Here is a 16,984-nt window from a genome sequence, read left to right on the forward strand (position 1 = left end):
GGGTTGATTTAGGCAAACAGCAGGGGGTTTTGTGCAAAACTGCGCGCGCTGACCGGCCCAGCCAATTGGCGAGTTCTCATTGACCTGGGACTAAAACATCACATTGGATGCAAATTGAGGTATGGCTTGGTCTAGTTTTACAAGTTTGGGACTATTTTTTTTACCTCAAAAAAGACCTCTTTATTCAATAGATAATAATGTTACATTATTCACCATGAGAGGTACAATAGAGGGGGGAGGATCATCCATCCAGACCCTACTGGTCTGGAATTTAGCTAACTGGGCCAGTTCATGAGCTACAGAATTTGTTTCCCTATTCGCATGCTCATACTTAACCCTAACAAAGTCTGACTCCATAGGAAAAACAATCATGATGAATCGCTGCAGCAATACCTGTAGGGGGCCTCTCGTTCTTCATAATTTATATTAATTCAGTATTATCAGAACTCACAACGACTCTATTACAACCCATGGATTTAGCTAAGAACAGGCCGTGTTTGAGCGCCAAAGCTTCAGCCGACAAAACATCTTGAACCATATCCAAACGTGCATTACACGCGGCAATGAACTTCCCCTTTTTATCACGAATGACTGCACCCGTAGTTCCCCTCAGAATGTCTGGGTCAAAGGAAGCATCAACATTTATCTTGACACAATCACCTGTTGGAGGAGCCCATCTCTCCTTTCTCACCCTTGCATTAGGAACGGTAGCAGACCTGAAGTTTGAAGATAACACCTTGATTGCCATCGCAGATCTTTCTGGGGACTGCACCTGAATATTACGACTAATTTGCCTTCTTTCCCACCATAAATACCAACATGCCACTGCAACAAGCTCTGCCAATGGGGCTTGTCCCAAAATCATAGACTAGCCAGGGCTTGAGTACAACAATTCCTCTAGAATAGACTGTCCAGGGCGATGAGCAAGACAAAATTTCTCAATTAAGTCATCAATACCCAGTGCTTGCCATACGTGCTTTGCTCGGCTACACTTGAACAGGAGATGCTTAATATCTTCCGCTCCAATCTCACAGACTGGGCATTGCCCGCTCACTTTAATATGACGATTCGCCAGAGCAACCCGACAAGGAATAGTATTATGCATAACTCTTCAAAAAAAGATTTTTACCTTCGCAGGCACTTTGAGACCCCAGATTTTATCCCAAATTGGATGTGGTTTGATACCAAAAGCTTGATATCCTCTGTTTAACCTTTGGCCATATTGGCCCTCCCATTCTGCATAATAAGCTGAGCGCACAGAAAAGGTGTTTGTACGAGTCAGATTCCAAGCAACAAAATCTTGCATGCCAGAAGATGATAAAGGTATAGCAAGAATCCTTTGAACATCCACTTGCCAAAAGGTCTGCCTCACTAAATCCACATCCCAGTGATTTGTGATAGGATCAATAAGGTCACTCACCCTACTAAAGATGTTCTGACCCCTTCTAGTTATAACTTTACGTGATGCACTATTTGGGATCCATTCGTCTTTCCAGATATCAATATTAGTTCCATCTCCTACACGCCATATATGACCACGTTTTAATGTACTAATCCCAGCCCAAATACTCTGCCATGTAAAAGAGCTCCCTTTCTTCAACTCCGCATTCAACAAATCTCCTGATGGAAAGTACCTTGCACGCAACACGGTAGCATAGAGAGAATCAGGGTTCTCAATTAGTCGCCATGCTTGCTTAGCTAACAAGGCAAGGTTAAAACAGTGGATATCCCTAAAACCCATTCCACCAAATTTCTCTGGGATACACATTTTCCACCAAGCAAGCCAATGCATCCGTCTTTGATCCGCATCATCGCCCCACCAATATTGCGACATACCGTCTGTGATCCCTTTGCAGATTTGTTTTGGGATTTTAAAAACAGACATCGCATATGATGGTATTGCCTGCGCAATCGCTTTCAGAAGCATCTCTTTTCCACCCGTGGACAGATTTTTCTCTTTCCATCCAAGCAATCTCTTTAGCACTCTATCAATCAGGAACCGGAAATTATCACTTCTGTCTGCCCCAACAATGGCTGGCAATCCGAGATATTTATCCGTCGGAGCTTCTGTCATTATATTCAGAATTGTACACACTTCCTCTCTAACCTCAGGCTCGGTACTCGGACTAAAGAAAATGCTTGACTTGTCTTCGCTCACTAACTGCCCAGACGCCTTGCAATAATCCGATAGAATCCGTCTCAAGCAATTAGCGTTGCCTGATGTAGCATGCATTAAGATCAGGGAGTCATCAGCAAATAGAAGATTAGATATTGTTGGCGCATCTCGACAAACTTGTACTCCTTTAAGTTCGTCACTCCACTCCGCATGCGACAACAGGGAGGTAAGACCCTCAGTGCACAACAAGAAAAGGTACGGGGATAAGGGGTCTCCCTGACGCAAGCCCCTAGTAGGAGTGAATTGCTCACTGCTCACTTTCCTCAGAATTAAATTTGACCCGGTATCTCACAGTCCGAACACAAACCATAATCATCCGAACCCAATTTGTATGGAACCCCAGTTTGATCATGATCTTTTCTAGAAAGTCCCACTCAACGCGGTCATATGCCTTGTGCATATCCAGTTTCACCGCACACAATCCAGTCTTACCCTGTCTCCTTTTCTTGATAGTATGAAAACTTTCAAAAGCGACCAAGAAATTATCCGTGATCAGCCGTCCAGGGATGAAAGCACTTTCAGTGGATGAAATAATTTCTGGCAGAAAAATCTTCAGTCTTGCAGCAAGCATTTTGGAGATGACTTTGTACACGACATTGCAGAGACTAATTGGGCGGAATTGAGTTACCTTCTCAGGTGCTTTAGTTTTTGGAATCATAATAATAATCGTATCATTCCAACCCTCGGGGATTGTGTACGTATTCACTGCTGTAAGAACTTCATCAATCAGATCACCCCCCAAAAGATGCCAAAACCGCTTATAAAAAACTGCATGCAGTCCGTCAGGGCCTGGCACCTTAAAATCACCAATACTGAAGAGAGCCTTTTTTACTTCCTCATGCATAAACGGTGCAAGTAAACTTTCATTCATCGCTCTAGACACCTTATGGGGCACCTTGTCTAGAACACTTGCCTGCCTCTCGGAAGGTTCAGAAGTGAACAACTGAGCAAAATAGGACATGATATGACCCTGGAGTTCATTACCCTCCTTCCAGACCCCAGTATCATCCAAGAGCCTTTTAATCAGATTTCTTTTTTTACATGCAGTGGCAGCATTATGAAAGAAGGAAGTGTTCCGGTCACCATGCATCAGCCAATTAGCACGCCCTCTTTGAAGCCAATGGATCTCCTCCTGTTCCAATAAGTTGTCAATAAGCAGTTGTAATTCCTTTTGTCTCGCCCAAGAAGCTGGCGATAAGGCACCATATCTTATTTTTTCTAGTTCTTTACTCAACTTCTTGATACGATTTTTCAGACCCTTCAGAACAGATTTATCCCAACTATGGATATCATTGTGTACCGCTTTGGTTCTTGAAGCCAAGCTTGGACCCAAGCCTCTCAGGTTTGCCTTCGCCCAGGCAGTAGCAACCACTTCGTTTACAGTATCTTCAGATAACCACCTAGCTTCAATTTTTTCCCCCGGAACGACGTCTAATCTGGCCTGTCTTATAATATTCCGTGTCAACCAAAATAGGCCTATGGTCAAACCTGTAGTGCTTCTCATGGATGACTGCAGCATTGGGATAATCTAAAGTCCATTGACTATTACACACAGCACGATCCAGTCGTTCACGAACATCAGCGCGTCTCCAGGTGTATTTATCCCCAATATAGTCCATATCCTGAAGCTCGCAGTCATTTAAACAGTCTCTAAATGCCTTAAGCATAGGCACTGGGCAGGGGTTTCCTCCCTCTTTTTCTGAATTTAGCTTAATCTCATTGAAATCACCTAGTACTATCCAGGGCATCTGATGCTGCCGGTGAAGGTCTCTTAAACAAGACCAAGACAAGTGGCGGTCCTCCCAAGCTGGCTCACCATAGAAACCAGTTAACCTCCACTTCACATTATCACTAGACACAAAAACCATATCTATACAGTTGGGTGACACATATTCAAACTCAACTTTATTATCATCATTCCAGAACATTACAAGACCCTTACAAGACCCCTGGAACGACCATCACTACTTTCATGAACTAATAAAAATTGAAAACCTAATTTACAGCGGAGACTCTCCGCTTTATTCTTATCGAGATGTGCCTCAGCCAAAAACAAGATATCTGGCCTAACCTGCTCTTGGAGATCCAAGAGCGACCGGACTGCCGCCTGAGAGTTCATCCCACGGCAGTTCCAACCGACGATTTTCATTGTTCCCGGACAGGCTCCAGCGCGGAGCCCGCCGATCCTGGATCCACCAAGGTGCCCTCAGCAGAAATAATCCTGCTTTGTCCTTCCCTAGCGCCTTTCTCCTCCCCAACAGATTCACGTCTTTTCTCTATGTACTCCTCTTCCCCATCCTCCACCTCTTCTGTAACATGCTTGACCAAACCATCTACACCTATTACAGTTTCAACCCGTTCCATACACACACGCTTGCAGGAGATACTAATCTCATCATTAGTGTACCCCATACTTTCAGCACTATTGTTTTCAAAAGAGAAAACCAAATCGCTTCATGTAGGCACCAACCCTTCCCCAACCCTTCTCTTTCTCCCTGAATCGCGTTCGCGTTCCTGCATAGCAGATGCTCCTTTGGGACTGGGCATTTCTCCACTAATGGTCTGATTAGCATGAGCATTTAAGAAAAAATTCGTTACTCCAATGCTTCTCACTGCTTCAAACACTTCCCTTTCTTCTCTGTGCATCCTCTTCCAACGGCTCGATGAAGATTCGTAGTGGCGTGACGGCTTGACGGAGATGTACTTGTAGCTTGCTGGAGCTCCAGCAGCCCCAAGCAGAAGGCGAGCCTGGCCCACCTGGCCAGGCCTAGCACCAGAGATGAGTGAGCCGACGTGCTGGGCTGCTGAAAGGCCAACAGCAGTGGCACTTCCCGAGGCTGCTATAGCCACGGGAGTGACAATATCAGCCGCCCTCACCAGATTAGCTCTACCCACATGAGTGGCCTCTCATGCCGTGGGAATGACAGCATCAGCCATCCCCACAAGCACGCCAGCAGCTTCAGTACGCCCACGACCCTCCGGGCCAGGCGAGTTGTCCGCAGCCTGTCCCCTCCCCGCGGGATTCCTAGCAGAAGGGACGATTGCCCCCGCAACGTACTGTTCAACAGGAGCAGAGTTCATGCCCGACGTCTCCCGGCCAGCCGCAATGTTAGAGGTCTCTCCCACTGAAGAAACCATAAGCTGCTTGACGGCCGTAGTCACCACATTGATGACCACATCCGGGACCTTGGCTTGGAGCTTCTCAGTCTCTTCTTCTTTCTCCAACTCCCCCGGTGCCAACATTCCTTCAAACTCCAAAGAACAGCGCACCGGACCCAAAGACTGCGCTGAACTATTGAGGCTTCTCTCTTTCCAGATTGGGAGGGCCTTGATGTTGGAGGAGAAGACCGCTGTACGCTGCTCCTTAGGAATGCTGCAAAACTTCTCTGTGGTATGACCCAGCAGTCCACAACAAAAACAAAAATTTAGGAGTTTTTCATATTTTACGAAGTACTTCAGAACATTGGAAGTTCCAGTTGGGGTGGCAGTGATGTATGACTTGATGGGACGATGTACCGGCATGTCAACACGCACGCGGAGGTGCTTATCAACGATCAGCTTGTTCTTATGGGCGACGGCGATGACGGTACCCAGCTTCTTTCCCAACTCCCTGCCCATCTCCTCCGACTTGAGTTCGTACGGGAGCCCCTGAATCTTCCCCCACACTCGGATGGAGTCGAGACGGACATCACTTGCATTGCCTGTACCGTCGAAAGGCGCGAAGATGACTCCGTCATTGTGGCAGTGCCACGGCCCAGCCCTAAGCACATGGAGCCTATCACCCTCCTGCACAAAGTGTAGGATGAACCTGCCGTCTCCGCTTATGTAGCGCCCCGAGACCGATGTGCCAGGTGTCCTCCAGTTATTCGCTGTTGTTACCATGTCATTTGCTTGCGTGTTGCATCTTATCATGTCATCATGTGCATTGCATCATCATGTTTTCAAAACTTGCATCCGTCCGGGTTCTCCCCATTCCTTCCGTTGTCCGTTCTGAGTTCAGACACACTTGCACGCGCCCGCGGCACCTCCGAAATATTATTTTATAAGTGGCCGGAAAATGTTCTCGGAATGGGATGAAAGTTGGCGTGTGGTCTTATTATAGTGTAGATAGACCGCCTGTCAAGTTTCATCACATTCGGAGGTCGTTTGACGCCCCAACGTTTAACTATAGCGACAATATAGTCGGTCTAACGTCGGACGTTTTCGGTCTCCGTAAACAGTCGCCGGGTCTCTCCTCTTCTCTCTTCTCAGACTTTTGCCTTCTGCACTACCTACCGCCAGGCCCAACCTAATCTCTCCCGTCAGATCACAGCCCCCCTCGCGCGCGTCCGAAAGTTGTCCCGAACCCGACCCGGATTGTCACCACCGTTGTGTCCGGATCATCCCCAAACATCTACAAAACGTCTCCGTTTTCTCATTTGGGCTCCCTAGCCTATTTTTCCCGACCGTCCGATTACAATCGGAGGGACGGATATGCCCCTACCAAAATTCCACTTGCCATATATTAGACCACCCCCCTAACCAACTCAGTCTAACCCTAGTCTAACCCAGTCCCATCCGCGCCGCCACCGCTCTCATTCTTCCCCTCGGGATCCATCCCCACCAACCGCAGCCTCCGACCAGATCCCTGATTTTCCGCGCAGCCGCCCGAGCATCTCGATGGATCGAGTGATTCGCGTCCAAGGACAGCCCCTGCTCATGCCCCGAGCCTCCCGTCGTCCAGGAGCACGAGCTCCATCGCCTCGCTGCCTCTAGCAGGAGCATCCCCATCGCCGGCCTCCAGGACCTCTGCTCCTCCTCTTTATCTCCTTCTCCTCCCTCTCTGGATTTCTTCTCTCTCATGTACCTCGCTCTCCCGTCGTCGTCTGCCTGCAGGGAACGAGGAGCACGGCGCCCGACGCCATGGCCGGCCTCGATCTCGTCCCCAACGCCGCCCCTGAGCTCCATCCGCGCCGGATCCCCCTCTTCGCTCCCGCGCCAAGCCCTGCCTCGCCGGAGATCCTCGCCTACCGCCGGGATCCGCTCGCCACCTCGCCGACCTGCAGCTTCCCGCGCCTGCCGGCCCCTCCGCAAGTCCCCCGCGCTGCCTCCTTCTGTTCGAGCGAGGGAGAGGAGCGGCGACTCTTCTGCATCGAGCCGCTCTGACTCGAGCGCTTGCGTTGACCCAACACTCGTTGACCGTGCCCAGCTCCACCTCAGCCCGCGACCAGCAGCGCGCGTCGACCGGCCCAGCTTCGCCTCTGCCAGGCTCTCCTCCAGCAAGGCCCCTCAAAGCCCAGCCGTCTGCCTCGTCCAGCCCAGCACCAACCGGGCCAAGCCCAATGTGAGAAGCCCCCCTCCAGCCCCTGTGCATTGTTGGGCCTGTCCCAGATTTCAGCCCAGTAGTGTTTTTTTTCCAGTCTGTGCGAATTTAGCTATTATCCGCAGGATTGCATATTTACAGATTGCACCCTCATGTTCATGCATTTAATATCTCACAAACCGTGCATCGAATTAAAATAAGTTATATATGAAACTTGCTTAGAATTTTGTGTAGATTAATAATTTGTCACTTTCATCTATGTTTGAAATGTTTAAAATGATGTTTGTTTAAATTTGCTTAATAACTTGCTAAAATGATTTATTTCATAACTAAATAACCGTAACTCGGAATTTAATAAACTTTATATGTAAATAGGATGGAAAAATGCCTAGTTTAACACGGTGGCCTTACTTTGCATGTTTAATAACTCTAAAATTATGTTTAGGACAGAACAGTGCCAAACCGTAAAATAGGCACATGAGGTTTTTTCCGGACTTGTTGCTTGTTGCTTCCGGCCTCATTTAAACTTGACTAGATAGGTAGTTTTCATTTGCTTCACCCTCTTTCCATGCTAACAAAATTTAATATTGATGGGTACATAAACGAGATCGAACTAAATAACTTGTTGTGGTGTTCCGTCAATATGCAACTCGTTGCATATTGAGCTCCACTTAACTTGTAGTTTTGTTTGTGCCCTTTGCCATGCCATGCATATTTAAACCGGACATGCATCATACTTGGTTGTGCATCATGCCATGCTTATGTGTTGGTTGTTTACTATGTTGTGTGCTTCTTTCCGGTGTTTGCTTCCTCGGGTTGGTTCCGGTAACGTCGCGTTTGTGAGGACCCGTTCGACTATGCCCGTTTGTCTTCTTCATGGACTCGTTCTTCTTCCTTGCGGGATTTCAGGCAAGATGATCATACCCTCGAAATCACTTCTATCTTTGCTTTGCTAAATGCTCGCTCTTTTGCTATGCCTATGCTACGATGCCTACCACTTGCTTATCATGCCTCCCATATTGTTCAGCCAAGTCTCTAACCCACCTTGTCCTAGCAAACCGTTGTTTGGCTATGTTACCGCTTTGCTCAGCCCCTCTTATAGCGTTGTTAGTTGCAGGTGAAGATTAAAGTTTGTTCCTTGTTGGAACATGGAGATGTTGTTCCTTGTTGGAACATGTTTACTTGTTGGGATATCACAATATATCTTATTTAATTAATGCATCTATATACTTGGTAAAGGGTGGAAGGCTCGGCCTTATGCCTGGTGTTTTGTTCCACTCTTGCCGCCATAGTTTCCGTCATATCGGTGTTATGTTCCCGGATTTTGCGTTCCTTACGCGGTTGGGTAATAATGGGAACCCCTTAACAGTTCGCCTTGAATAAAACTCCTCCAGCAATGCCCAGCCTTGGTTTTACCATTTGCCACATAGCCTTTTCTTTTCCTTGGGTTCTGCAGACTCAAGGGTCATCATTATTTTAACCCCCCCCGGGCCAGTGCTCCTCTGAGTGTTGGTCCAAACTGTCAGCCGCCGGTGACCACCAGGGGCAACTCTGGGCTGGCCTACCGGAAGTTAAGACAATCTGAGTGTACCCTGAGAACAAGATATGTGCAGCTCCTATCGGGATTTGTTGGCACATTCGGGCGGTGTTGTTGGATTGGTTTTAACTTGTCGAAGTGTCTTGTAGAACCGGGATACCGAATTTGATCGGAATGTCTCGGGAGAAGGTCTATTCCTTCGTTGACCGTGAGAGCTTGTCATGGGCTAAGTTGGGACACCCCTGCAGGGATTTGAACTTTCGAAAGCCGTGCCCGCGGTTATGGGCAGATGGGAATTTGTTAATGTCCGGTTGTAGAAAACCTGAAGTTGACCTTAGTTAAAATACATCAACCGCGTGTGTTACCGTGATGGTCTCTTTCCGACGGAGTCCGGGAAGTGAACACGGTGTTGGAGTAATGTTTGACGTAGGTTGTTCTAGGATCACTTCTTGATTATAATTTCATGATCGTGCTTTGCCTTCTCTTCTCGCTCTCATCTGCGTATGTTTAGCCACCATATATGCTAGTCGCTTGCTGCAGCTCCACCTCATACCTTTTACCCTACCTATAAGCTTAAACAGTCTTGATCGCGAGGATGTGAGACTGCTGAGTCCCCGTGACTCACAGATACTTCCAAAACCAGTTTGCAGGTGCTGATGATATCGTGCAGGTGACGCAGCCAAGCTCAAGGAGGAGCTCGATGAAGATCTTGTCCTTTATGTCGTTTCGTTCTAGTTGATCAGTAGTGGAGCCCAGTTGGGGTCGATCGGGGACCTTTGTCGCATTTGGGGTTCTTCTTTTATTTTGGTTCCATAGTCGGACTTGATTGTATCTGGTTGATGTAATGCTTTTATTCCTGTAATTGTGTGAAGTGGCGATTGTAAGCCAACTATGTATCTTTTTCCCTTGTGTATTACATGGCTTGTGTGAAGATTACCTCACTTGCGACATTGCTTTCAATGCGGTTTTGCCTCTAAGTCGTGCTTCGACACATGGAAGATATAGCCGCATCGAGGACGTTACAGCTTACTACCCGCTGGACCGTCACCTCGCCACGGATCCGCCATGGTCCCCTGAGATCACAGACGATGGCGTCGGGGTCAGCAGGGTACGGCGAGAGGAGTCGTCCGACGAGCAGCCTCCCCGCAGTGGAGCGCCGGGCTGCCGCGAAGTCGATGATGACTGGGGCATCTTCCTCATCCGGGGACACGAAAGCAACCGCCTTACCGGCTCGCTGCAGAGGCGGAGTAGCCCCTGGAGCGATGAAGCCGATTGTGGCTTCCGGGGTGGTCAACACAGGATGAGCTCCACCTCCGCGCTTGCAGGGCGTCCTGGAGCCCGAGGCATCCTTCCCCAGGGACGGGGGCACACTCCAGCCCCCCATAGATGCACCTGCCTCCTGACTCTCCAGCACTCCTGCACCATCGGACGCCACAGTGGTTGCTGGCGTCGGACGCATGATCGGCGCAGTTTCCCCACTTGGCCCTTCTTCTCGAACAGTCAAACCAGGGGTGTCCTGGATGGGCTCATCATGGCTCGACATGGAATTCTAGATTTTTGTTAGAGGGGAAAACACCCAGACAGACGAAAGAGGCGAAGTCGAACAGAGACGAAGAACATGGCTTCTAGTCTGGCCACTCAAAAACTCCCCCCGCCCCCCAAATTCCGCCTCATAATCCACACGAATAATTCCCAAATCGGATGTAATGCAGGCATAATCATCGGTGAGAAACCTCCCATTGAACTTTCGAATTGACTCACCCGTAAGAATTCCTTTCCGTTTTACTCCATTAATCTCCAGATTTGGTGGGAGAGCATTGGGAGCCAACGGAATCAGCGGCTCTTCCACCGATGGACTCTCCTTAATCTCTTTCTCAGCATCCTTAAAGGACTTGGATCCACCTCCCAAGAACTCCGCCGCCCGCTCCCTCAGTTGCCTCAGACAGGCCTCCGGGTCCTTCGCGCGACGGAGGAGCTCGACCCCGCGCCGCTTGATGGTGCGCCACTCCTGGGGGGAGAGGCCACCGCCTTCCGACCACCGCCCATGGTCAGCCCCACGGGCCACCTTGGCCGGCGTCGTAGCCATCCTTCAGCGCCGGCAGCGCCGGCGTATCGCCCTGGCAATCGCCAGATCCCCTTTTTCCCCTTTACAAGTTTGGGATTAGATTATCACATTAGGTGCAAGTTAGGATAACTGGTGTGCTCCTCTTCGAAACTGCTTCGCGCACGACGGCTGCGTGGCCGATTCATGCACGATTCAAAATCAGACGGTGTCATGCAGTTTACTACCACACACCAACGGCTTGATTAACTACATCGTCCACAAATCGTGCACATGGTGTCGTGTGTATAGCATCGTTGTTACCTCTTTCGGTTGCTCATGGAGTTACAGCGTCGCAGTCGTTCTGCCAGGGAGGTGGAGCCAGTCCGTCTCACCCCACGTTCTCTGTACCGGGGACCGTGCTGCCGCGGGGCCCATCTTTTTCATTTTTCTTGACTAGCTCTTGATTACCTATGTACCTGCCGTTGGGTCCGCATGCTGTGTGCCCCACTTGCCAGTGAGTTGGGTTCTCCCACCCGTTGGTGTGTCCCTGCGAGCCAGATGGCTTGGTACTGTATCGAGAGAGATCCTTGGTCCTATCCTTCCCCAGCGTTTCCATTCAGCCGCTCGCCGCTTCTCCGTCAATGCGCTCCGCTTCACCATTGCTGTACGCCGCCAGCGGGGAGACGTCCGTCCGCGGTCGTGTGGTGCTTTCCGGCCGGACAGACGCGGTCTCGGCGTCGTCCTCGTCCGTGGCGGAGAGGGAGAGGGGGCCCGTCGACGCCATCTTTCTCGGCGCCGACTTCGCCCAATCAGCCTCCTGCCTTGTCGTCTCGCTTGGCGAGGTTAGTCCGCTCCCCTGCTTGATGCGATTTCCAAGGAAGAAGACACAGTTTTGTGTTGGTTGGGAACATCTCGATCGGCATTGATTTGATTCGATTTTGGTTCGTGCAGCCAGCGGCGTGCGGTGTGGTTCATGGCGTTGGTGGAGTCCAAGGCCGTGGCCTTACGCGCATCGTGTTCGTTCGACCCATGGAGGGTGTGTTGCGGTCCACCATGAAGGGCGGCGGCGCGGGCGGCGAAGAATCGAGAGCCCGAGCAGCGACGCCGACAAGCGCGCCAGTTCGTTGCTAATCTCGGTCACCGGTGGTTTTGTTTTGTCTACGGCATCGGGTTGCTTCCTGCTCCCTTCTTCTTCCATCCTCTTTCTTCCTTTGCTTCGCTAAATCCTTCTTTCGTCTTGCTCCTTAGATTTCTGTCCTCGTCCTCTGCAGGTGTTGTGATGTTTCTCGCTCTGGGTTGCCTTCAGCGTTGAGGTGAGAAAATTAGCCCCCTTTTCTTGCTGCCCTACTATTCGATGAAATGCTTGTGCCCTGATGGATTAGTTTTTCCTTTGTGTTCCTTCTGCTTCCTGCTTCTTGCATGCTTTGCAGTTTTTTCTTTCTCATGTTGTTGATTGGTCGTGGCTGTACTTAAGGTACCTTCTTCTCGATCTAGATGTGTGCACGAGAAGTGTACGTGCACGCCAACAACTGTATTTCAATGGCTTAGTTTCATGTGCCAGATCGCTGTTTCCCAATTTATACCAGGCTGGTTACAGTCGTTCCACTGGACCATCTATTTAGTATGGTACCTATAGGCTTTCCTATTCCCATCTTCCTACTATAATTATATTTGATGTATATGAGAGGCATTTTTTAAGAAGATCAACGCACATCACATTTGGTAATTGCCAGCCGCTGCTTACCAAATATAATTAAATTAACCGCTTGCTAAACCCATCAGTGCCAGTTCTTTACCATTAGTTTGTTTCATAATTACAACTATTTCTCATGAAATGATGCCCTTTGTGCAGATGCAATTCACACACCACATAAACCATGTGTTGTGCTCTTTATTGGTTCATTGGTTGTGGTAGCTGCGGGGCTGGCGGCCGCATTCGGGGTTGGAGATGGCACGAGATGCGGAGCTGCCTTGTGCCATTCTTTCGCAAGGTGATGTTTGCTCCCATTTGTGGCTTGGTTTGTTAGATTAATTGGACTTGTGCTTAACTAGCAGTTCTTACAGATTTGTGCTTGCATTAAGAAGAAAAAGCTACCATGCTAGATTAGTTGATCCAAGGCTGAAGTTGCATACCAAAATAATCTTGAGAAATTTAAAGGTGAGTTCTGTTAGAAGTACCTTAAGCCTTTTTATTTTCATTTTTTTTTTGCGCACTCATTTAATGCCACTTGCAAGCTGAAGTAGAAAGTATCACAAAGATCTTGATGACTTATGTTGTTATTGCTCATAATATATTAAAGGGTAATTAGGTGGCCTATTAGGAAATAATCAGTTGGTGAGTGCGTAATATAATTATAGTGTGTCATAGATATTACCAGAATGTTCAGAATTGGGATATTGAGGCTTAAGCTAAGGCATGCTGGCCACTTTGATAATTGAGACTCAAATGGACAGGTTCCATAAATAATAAACATACCTCATATACTGGTGGTCAGTAAACCAACTACTAAGATGGGCAGGGTCCATAAACAGTTGAACTTGTGGTAATCTTCAACACCTATCTCTTGATTGTGTGTATGTGTCTCTTATGCCTCAAGTCATTGATAACAAAAGTACTTTGAATTACCTTTTGATGTCCCCTTTCAGTTCACCATGGTACTAGCAGACAGGCTTCTTGGTTGATTATGCATTTGTGTGTCATTTGCTTGATGTGCTTCCTGTACTAGCAAAAGGCTTCCTATGTTTCTATAATTCTCGCACACGCAGTTCCGGTTGTTGTCCTCGGTATGCAGGTTTATGCTTTCATTGCGGCGAGAAATGGGTTTTTGTTAATCTAACGTTCTCTCTGTTTGCTGTACTGCTTGGAGCCTTTGACCTTTGGACTCCTGTCATTTATGTTTTAAATCAGATTATTTATAAGGTACGGTTAGCTAGCTTATTGTGCGAGTTAAACTTCAAGGAATAAAGCAAATTTTTGCGTAGTCTTAGGTATTGACTGTACCAATACAGTTTTATCTTGAGTGCTCAATGTGGTCTTTGTATTCTCTGATTTGCAGACCAGATACAGATGGTTCAGCAAAGAGGGACTCAAGTTTGGAACCACCACACAGATAAGGCCATGGAACAATAGTGTGTGGCTATTCTGTGTAATGTTTATCTCATCGGGGTATGCCTCCGTCTCACTGGCAAAGGCTCGACTTGCCTGTCACATATTTGTTTTCTTTGTTGCCCAATATGTGAGATTGGAGTGTGTTGAGTATGCAATCCTGATTACAGTAAAAAGTATATACTATACAGTCTATCGCACATGTTTGGTTTGGACGGGGCCTGCAGGTGGTGGTTATGATTTTGTTGCCATTCGATGATTTCTTCAAATGATTTAGAGTAAATCCACCATTTGCTGATTCTTGCTTTTCTGGTTCTACCTCAAGTAGAAAATCTCTCATGGTTCTACTTATATCTAATGTGGAAAAGCGAATATTATCTGCTGATGAGTTTGTTGCTGTTTGGTACTGGCCATATTATTTCCCTAGAGTTGTAAGAACTAAAGACTTTATATCTACCCTATGATTATGTGTCATGGATATTTTATCGATTACAAGTTTGATTTCTTTTTCTTCAACATGGTTGGTTTAGTTTCTCACCTTGGCTAAAAATTTAGGTTGGAATGTTGCTGGTCCAGCCTATGTTGATAATGTATCTGCCATAATGTGATTATGGCAGAAAAATATTTATTTGTTATATACCTGCAGCTCACTTTGTTAATTTCCACGAGACAATTTCATGTTTGCATTTTAATTGCACTCCCTCCATTCTTGAAAAGAAGGCATATAAGTTGTGCGCAAAGCCAAACAATGTAAAGTTTGGCCAAGTTTATCCAAAAAAGTTATACGCCTTCTTTTGAAGCACGGAGGGAGTACTTAATTACTTAGATTATACTGCACATGCAGTTTATTTCTGCTTCTGCTTCTACTTCTACTTTATTTTTGTACTTAAATTTAAATTATTTCTGCACCTGCTTTTATTTTAATGTCAGAGATGTTTTATAAACTATAAATTTGTATTTCTGCTTCTACTCACCTACAGTTTAATTAAGTGCTTTATCTGCTCGTGGAGCTATGTCACTATTGCATTGGGCTAAGGTTTGATTGCTTGCAGGGATATGTCAGGGTGTAAGTGCAGACTCGTTATCGATGTTGAATACTGGAGTAAGAATGATGATCAATATAATGTTGTAATGAACCTGCATGCTATAGCATTATATCAGGATATATTGGTTAGGCACATACTTTTTTGACAGTGGTTTAGAAAGGTGTGATTTTCAAATGTAGTTGCCTATTAGTTTTTTTAGTTTTCTTTTGTTGATTTCTCTTTTACTTAGTGTTTGCCGAGTAAGAGAATTTTTTAACTTGAATATCAGAATATTTGTTTTTGAACGTTGGAAGATCAGAACATTACTGATAGAAGAATGAATTATATCCTGAAAGTTGGTTACATTACCACGATGGTTGGAATATAATTTAGACTTTGTTCCCACTGAACATGAGAAGCTGCCTGGATGATGAGATCATATATGAGCTCGATGGGTGTTGCACTGTCATTGCCAGTATATATAGTGTCAACAGAGGACTATATATATATCCGTATCGTCTGTTGCTGCTTATCTAATCAAACATACTCCCTCGGTTCCAAAATATAAGTCTTTTTAGTGATTTCAAATATAGATTACTTACGGAGCAAAATGAGTGAATCTACAGTCTAAAATATGTCTATATACATCCGTAGAAATCTCCAAAAAGATTATATTTAGGAACGGAGGGAGTAGTTAGGTAACTAACATTATGTAACCAACATCATTTTTCCCTGTCTACTCATGTCTTTTGTGTAGGCCGTAACACTAGCTGCTGCATACACCTATAATTTTTTAACCTGATCCTGCGAGACACTTGTGTTCTTATCCATGTATATGAATGCTGCTATATAGAATCCATGTTGAATTTCCCCTTGCATCTTGAAACAGAAGCTGGTGGACCTCACATTGTAATGTTTAAATTTTCAAGTTCACACTTTGGCGCTGTTAGGAGCTATGATAATTCATGAGGTAAATACACCAGAAGTCATAGAACTTGCATGCGACGGTCAGTTTGGTGCACAAACTTGTAAAATACGTATTTCTGGTCATCTAACTTGTCGCCTCGTTCATATACGGTGCTTTCCGTTATACCCAGTCGTATCCTAGTGGTTTTCTATGCGAGGCGAAGGGCAGCAGGTCATTGGTTCAAATCCCATCCCGTTCTCCATTACTTTTTCATTTTATTTGAGGATTTTCTGCATAAATTAATAGAATGTAAGGGGAGGCGAAGGAACGCCGAGTACAGGGTGCAGGCTAACGCATTAGCTTGTGGAAAAAGAAATTGAGAGAAAGTAAAAAGAGGAAATAAAGGGGCTACTCTGGCGAAGTTAGATGCCGGCCTTCTGCCAGCGCCCAGTCGCTTGCCTCCGATAGCAGGAGATGCAAGACTTGCCGCGGCGAGCGCTCCGTGCCGCCGCCAAAAATGCGCATGTTACGCTCCTTCCAAATCTACCAAAATACTAGGAGGGCAACCGACTTCGCTAGTTTTCGAGTGGAAGGCGCGCGGCTCATGCTGCTTATCCAGTCGATCCATGGCACATCCAGCGTCCATGCAGCCGGATTTAGTTCCGGGACTGCGAAACGGTGCGCCACCATTTCCTATAGCCGACGCGCCCACGGGCATTCCTTCATGAGATGCACCGATGTCTCGAGGTTCCGCAAACATAGCGGGCAAAAATAGGAATTGGGCCAATGCCGGGCAAGTAGGCGGTCGGCTGTGAGGATCCTCCGTTGGGCGAGCAGCCATGCAAAGGTACGGAGTTTGGGCGGAGCCCAAGCTTTCCAGATCTCCT

The 16,984-nt window shown here is 47.0% G+C and overlaps 1 protein-coding gene and 1 long non-coding RNA gene across 2 annotated transcripts in view; one reads left to right on the top strand and one right to left on the bottom strand.

Moving 5' to 3' along the window:
- LOC123188848 (uncharacterized) overlaps nt 1-11,217 on the bottom strand; it is a 15,805-nt gene extending 4,588 nt beyond the window's left edge. The window contains exon 1 of the mRNA XM_044601122.1: nt 10,777-11,217. The gene's annotated coding sequence lies outside the window, so the exon portion shown is untranslated. The remainder of the gene's footprint in view (nt 1-10,776) is intronic.
- Nucleotides 11,218-11,405: 188 nt separating this feature from the next.
- Nucleotides 11,406-15,555, top strand: LOC123188849 (uncharacterized). Its single transcript, XR_006495249.1, has 6 exons — nt 11,406-11,901; nt 12,011-12,372; nt 12,912-13,050; nt 13,124-13,217; nt 14,116-14,225; nt 15,218-15,555. It is a non-coding gene; the product is annotated as an uncharacterized lncRNA (long non-coding RNA).
- Nucleotides 15,556-16,984: the final 1,429 nt, after the last annotated feature.

Source organism: Triticum aestivum, chromosome 2A (genome assembly GCF_018294505.1).
Source record: "Triticum aestivum cultivar Chinese Spring chromosome 2A, IWGSC CS RefSeq v2.1, whole genome shotgun sequence".
Lineage (NCBI taxonomy): Eukaryota > Viridiplantae > Streptophyta > Magnoliopsida > Poales > Poaceae > Triticum > Triticum aestivum.